The sequence below is a fragment of the Nematolebias whitei genome, chromosome 1 (genome assembly GCF_014905685.2).
Source record: "Nematolebias whitei isolate Nwh7 chromosome 1, NemWhi1, whole genome shotgun sequence".
In the NCBI taxonomy this organism is placed as follows: domain Eukaryota; kingdom Metazoa; phylum Chordata; class Actinopteri; order Cyprinodontiformes; family Rivulidae; genus Nematolebias; species Nematolebias whitei.
The window spans coordinates 31,045,289-31,052,105 of NC_056498.1; positions in this window are offsets into that span (position 1 = coordinate 31,045,289).

Genomic DNA, 6,817 nt, shown 5'->3' on the forward strand with positions numbered 1-6,817 from the left:
TATATATGTATGTATATGTATGTGTGTATATATATATGTATGTATATGTATGTGTGTATATATATATGTATGTATATGTATGTGTGTATATATATATGTATATGTATGTGTGTATATATATATGTATATGTATGTGTGTATATATATGTATATGTATGTGTGTATATATATGTATGTATATGTATGTGTGTATGTATATATATGTATGTATATGTATGTGTGTATGTATATATATGTATGTGTATGTATGTGTGTATGTATGTGTGTATATATATGTGTATGTGTGTATGTATGTGTGTATATATATGTGTATGTGTGTATGTATGTGTGTATATATATGTGTATGTGTGTATGTATGTGTGTATATATATGTGTATGTGTGTATGTATATGTGTATATATATGTATATGTGTGTATATGTGTATATATATGTATATATATGTATATGTATGTATATTTGTATAACTTTAGCTAAATTGTTTTGCTAACCTTAGCGTGTGTTTCATGATTTAACCATTGCCAACTTTTCACAGCAACTAAGAGAAAAACAAAGATGACACAATCTACAGAACCAAAGACAAATCTGTCTAATGTTAGACTAAAACATAAAGAAACAGATTTTTTCTTTTAATCCCGTTTTATCTGATACCAAGTTCATGGTACATGATCAAGATAATGGTGGTGAGATAATTAACATAAGCATGAAATACATCATGATCATGTAGGAGGGTTGTTTTTACTCTCCCTGCATGGGGTGGGGTTGGGGAAAGCTGAAAAAGCTGTTGTGTAGCCGTAGGACATGAGGTAATTACCTTATCTAAGAGACGAGTTCTTGAGGTGCCTCTTGCACAGTAAATTGGCTTAGACTTTCCTTTTACACCTCATATAGGCAACTAGAGCAGTTTGAAATAATAACCACAGTAATGGGGACCATAGAGGTAAGTAAAACTAAAATAGATATCCATTAGCTAGTAGTATCTTGGCTAGGAAGTACACAAAGGGAGAAGAAATCAGTAAGCAGCTGTGTGATAATACAACAACGTGAAATATGGGGGTGCGTTTGATTAATTAAATTTCCTATTTTTAATTTTCTCCAGAAAAAAAGCTCAGTGTAGAGGTAAAAGAGCCAAAAATAGTAATACCGGCAACAGCGCAAGGGATTTAGGGTAATATGCTCACTATGCTGCATTGGCTGAACGTCTGCATCAAATTCACATCGATGAACGCCGGCGCTTTGGTGGGAGGTTGTAAACGGTGACCTCGTTCCATAGGGGGGCCAGTGGACTATGATGAATGTATTGCCAAAGCCAACTCTGTGTTGCTCTTGTTCTTTCCAGTCATTTGGAACATCAAGCGCTCGCAGGCGTTCCCAATGACTTTGCTCCAGCGGATGTAGGTGGCGAGTTACAGCCACCTAAGAAATTCCCAACAGAGGGTCAGACTGCAGCAGATTTGATTCATCTCTCTGGTTGTAATGCATTAAATTGTTTAATGCACATAGAATTGTGTTAAACAACAAAGTCAGGAAAAAAAGGCAGGTAATATATGTGCATTTGTGTTTGTAACATAAAAAAGACCCAAACGATCCTTCTTCAGCCTCCAACAAACTGTAGTGCACCTTTTTTTGCCCCAAACATCTCCACTGATAACACTGTCTTGGAAAGTATCAATCACTTTCCTATATCTTGACAGCCTCCTGTCATCTAAAGCTGTTATTGACAATGAAATTCATCACTGCCTCAGCTCAGTGGGGTTTTCTCGAGGCCAAAGGGAAGAGTCTTTGAAAGCCGCAATCTGTTAGCATGGAACAAAATCCTGGTCTACAAAGCAGTACTGCTATCTACTCTTCTGTATGCCTCAGAAACCTGGATCACTTAATAATGCTTGAGGCAAATGATCATCGCTGTGTGCAAAAAAATCCTTAGGATAGGTTGGGAGGATTGGTGCACTAACTATAGCATTTTAGAGGAGGCTGTCATCTCTACTATCACTGCATCCACAGTCCAACTCCAGTTTAGGTGGACTGGTCATGATATCCGTATGCCTGACTCTCACCTCCCAAAGCAAGTTCTTTACTCTCAACTTGGCAAAAGAAAATGTGCCCCCAGGCAACCAAAAGTAGAGATTTATTGGTAACATCAAACCAAACATCAAAAAGTGTAATATAGCCCTTAAAACCTGGTAAGAAGCTGCTAAAAACAGTGCTATCTGTAGAAACCGTGTCAGTGAGGGTGTTGCACTGTTAGATGCTGACCTCCAAGTTGCCTTAGACGATAATGGAGAATGCAAAAAAGAGAGTGCATCTACCTAACAGGCCCAATCCAAGCAAACCACCTCAAATACTTTCCCTTGTACATATTTTACAATAAATACTGGGTCCAGGGTTGGTCTTTTTGCCTATCTGAAGACCCATAAGGTATTATAAGTAGGATAGTCATACTCATTCACAAGGAAGAGGTATGTGTATCATGTGGTCATTAGATGAACATATAAACTGATTAACTTTTGAAACGAACTCAATTTAAGATGGTAACCACAACTAATTAACATTAGAAAACAGTAATTTGTACAAACACTGAGCTAAAATCTGGTGTTGTAGTAGCTGAGAATCATCCCAATTGTGTACTCTGAGCGCTATCAAACATGCAAGACCATTATTTAAAACTTCCATATGCAAGACGTCAGATAATATGCATTCCTTGAAACGTGTCTTTTTACTTGAATCATAATATTTTTTGTTGCCGTTTATAAAATTGAACAAAATACTACTGGTTCTAGTCCCCATCATTTTTAGAGTTAGAGTAGGAGTAGAGTTACTTGACTACCATTTGGAAAACAAAATAGGTTTGCCTCCCTTTCATCATCATGCTTCTTCTTTTTTCTTTTTGGGATAGTCTGAATAAATATTCAGAGGATTTTACCTAAAAAAAAAAATAAATAAAAAACTTTTCCCAACTTCAAGTTAAAATCATTATTTTCGTCATGTTAAGTTCACTGAATGACAAGTGGGTGGCACGGTGGCTCAGTTGGTAGAACTGTTGCCTCTCAACAAGAAGGTCGCCACATCAAATCCTGGCCGGGGGCCTTTTTGTTTGGAGTTTGCATGTTCTCTCTGTGCATGCGTGGGCTTTTTCCAGGTACACCAGTTTTCTCCCACAGACCAAAAACATGCATGTTAGGCTGATTGTTAACTCTAAATTATCCCTAGGTGTGAGTGAGAGAGTGAATGGTTGTTTGTCTCGTTTGTCTCTATGTGTCGCTGTCCTGGACTGGAGACCTGTCCAAGGTGGGCAACAGTGACCCCTGTAACCCAAAAAGGAAGAAGTGGGTAAAGATAATGGCTGGCTGGATGGATGGATGGATGACGTCATTTGCAAAAATACTAATGTGGGCCAAGCCCAAGAGAAATCCACCACTAACGTTTTTTTAAAACACACTAAAAGCTGACAAAATGTAATTATGTCCATTTTTACTATTAGGATGATTTTTGTTTCAGAGTTAAACTGATCTGAAAGTTCACTTAGATGTGACTCTTTTGACCATTTACTATAATAAAAAAGTGCTTTTATGATAAAATTCATAGTTCTGAATTTAGATAAAAACATATTCAGAGAGAATGGGAATTGAATGTGTGGCATTGTTTCTTGACATGTACTTTACCATAACTCAGATATAAGATAGGAGAAATTTGTTTTGAGAGATAACACTGGTAAAGACTCAGTTCACGCTTGCACTAAATTAGCTTGTTAATGATCTGATGGCAGTTGAGACCATGATTAACAAGACCACCAAGCTTATCAAGAATGATCTACATCCCCAAAGATTGAAATTTGGCAGCACCTGAAAGGTCTCTCTGCTTAAGAGGACCCATTTTAAGTTTGCCACTAGGTTATTCAGAAAAGGTTTGAGAGAAAGTGGTTAGGTGAGACCAAAATGGACTTGCTTGGTGTCTGTTATGTGTGTGTGTATGGTTTGGGGTTCTTGTTCTGCTGAGGGCACAGGGCAGATTCATTGCATTGAGAGACCAATGGACAGGGCCATGTACTGTAAAATCTTAAAGGAGAAACTTCTTTGCTTAATTAGAACACTGAAGATCAATCTTGGCAGGGTCCTCCAGCAAGACGATGCCCCATAGCACAACCAAGGCAACAAAAAAGTACACTAAAGTCATAGATTGGCCTAGCCTGTCTCCAAACCTCAGTCCTAAATAAAATCTGTGCTGAAGCTTTGAGTTGTCAAGTAGCAGCCAAGAAACGTAAAGAATTTTAAAGGTTTCTGTGAAGAGCAGTGGATCGAAATTCCACCTAGACGTTTGTAAACCTGGTGACCAACTACAAGAAACATCTTCCTCCTTGGCTTGGTTTCTCCACCAATTACAAAGCCATGTTTTGCTTTGCTTACCTAATGACATACAAATAAATTTGTAACTTTTCTTTTTTTTGTTTTGTTTTAGTTGAAAATTTGTTTCTCCGTTAAAAAGAAGCTGTCATAAAAAAAATTCAGCTCGTCCATTTCTTTGTAAGTGGGCAAAACTAAAATTAGCAGAGTATTCAAAATGTTCCCACCCCCTTTGTAAATATTAGTGTCCAGGAAGCAATACACAGTGCAGTTCTGCTAACACAGTTTAGTAATTTAGAGCAGTCAGATATTACAAATAGCTAAGGTAATCTGCAGGAGTGCTGCACACAATCGGCCTTAAGTGAGACGTTTTGTCGTCCCAGTTCTCTCGTCTGTGCCTCTTTCCTATGACACTTGAATTGTCCCAAGGCTAAGGACAGGTGTAGCACAAGATTAAGAAAAGTCACTGCCTTCATTATATCTTACTGTCAGTATGTGTTCTTTGCACTTGAGAAAATAATCCAAGCTCAAAACGCTTCTGAGTCCTTTTGTACCTCCTGCCAGGTGTACCAGTTGTGCGCCTGAGGTTACTGCCGTTTTTCAAGTGAAGACTCCAAACAACAACAACAGAAAAGGAAGGACATGGTTGACACCACAGCTGTGCTGGTGCTTACCGGCACCCAGCTGTCGTCTAGCATCAGACTCCTCTGTGTAGTTATAATGGACTGGGAACACTGTTGCATTTTCAGAGTCTGGCAGCTTGTCCAACGTTACAGACAGACAGTATAGAAGGCGGGTGGACACCCATGCTGCTTTGCAATCTGAGCAGGATTTCCATCTGACCACATGCGTTAACCTCGGATTACGCGACATCATCTTGGTCATGGTTACAGTTTGAAGTTATATTGCACTGCTAATGTGCTTTTAAAGGAAAAGTTGGGAGATTTTTATGGGCGGTATTGGGGAAAAGATGAACAATCCATATTTTACCAGTCATAAGTAACTTTTTGAACAACCTCAGTTTATGGTATATACTTATATTTTCTCTGTTTATTTATATAAAAAATACATTTTTAGCATAAACACTGAAATACTAATACCATGTGTGTAGGTTGCAACAATGTCCACTTTAACAACATTCTTAGCTGTATTGACCAACCCTTAATTCTAAAGACTCAGATTGGTATCGGGCCAAAAATTCGTGGCCCTTTTAAGAAACATTAAAATTTGACAGCATATCTCCAAACTGTATTTGTCACTACAAATCAAACTGTAAAGTTGGGATGACTAAATTTTCATAATTTTTGAATCAAGACTCACTTCTTATTGACTAACCTTTACACCACTGACAGACACTAAACCTTCTTTTAGCCTCGATCTCCACACCTGGTTGTGGTCCACTGGTATAATTGGACTTTGAGTTAAAATGGGGCAAGCTCTGTTGATGCTGGAGATAATCCTGTTCAAACTGCTATCACACTTGAGGCAGATGGCTTCTTAAATGGAAGTTACCAGTCTTTCAGTTGGCGATCAGCAGCTGGGCAAGTTCAACGGCTTGGGCTGCATGTCTATTCTATTTAATCCCACCTGCCAGGCTGTTTATAGCATTCTGGAACCTTTTTTTAATAGTGAATGTCCAGCCTTTCCTTTAGGACAATATCAGCAGGGGGTGCTGGGTGAAATAGGTCTTTGAACATATCACTCTGAACTTTTTTTTTTACAGCTTTCTGGCCAACCTTACTATCAAAAGGTCAGATAAAAGTCAGGAATTTGACTCACAGGCTTCTGTAGTCAGAATATAATAATAAATCAGACTAGCTTGGATGGAGGCAGAGCATCAGTGGCAAGTTTCTTGAGGTATTTTTTTACACTTTCTTTTCATTGGATTTTCTGATACTGAATGGGTAACTCTCAAATCTTTTGTATCTCCTTAGTAACGTTGGAAGGGAAAAAAATGAAACATTGATTAGTAAACCCTCCAGCTTTTTTTGGTGCAACACAACTATAAGATCAAATACAGGCTTGTAACATTCCTAGAAGGCATGTGAGACGTCTTTAAAGCAGTACTTGTCTTTGTTTTAGAAGGAATTTTGTGAGCCCAGGAGCTGTCACACAAACTCACAATTGTTTTTAGTGGAAGTTCTTCAGACATTTCCTTTCTTGTGCAAATATTACGGTGATAAACAAATTTTTACGTAACGTTCACCCAGCTTGATTTTTGTGAACTACCCCCATCAGTTTTAAGCTAGGAAAATCAAACTTGTAGGTTTTATTGTTTTAATTATTGTTAAGAACATTTAGACTAAACTAAAAATAAACAAATAAATAAAAATAAAAGCTAGTATAGCCATGATGAAATAATGCATTTTTATTCACAACCAGATATTTCAATTAAAATCATCATACACTGAGAAGAGAGTGCATTATAGTACAGCCAATGTTGGTAAAACCTTCGAACAGCATAAAAATGGTATCTAGC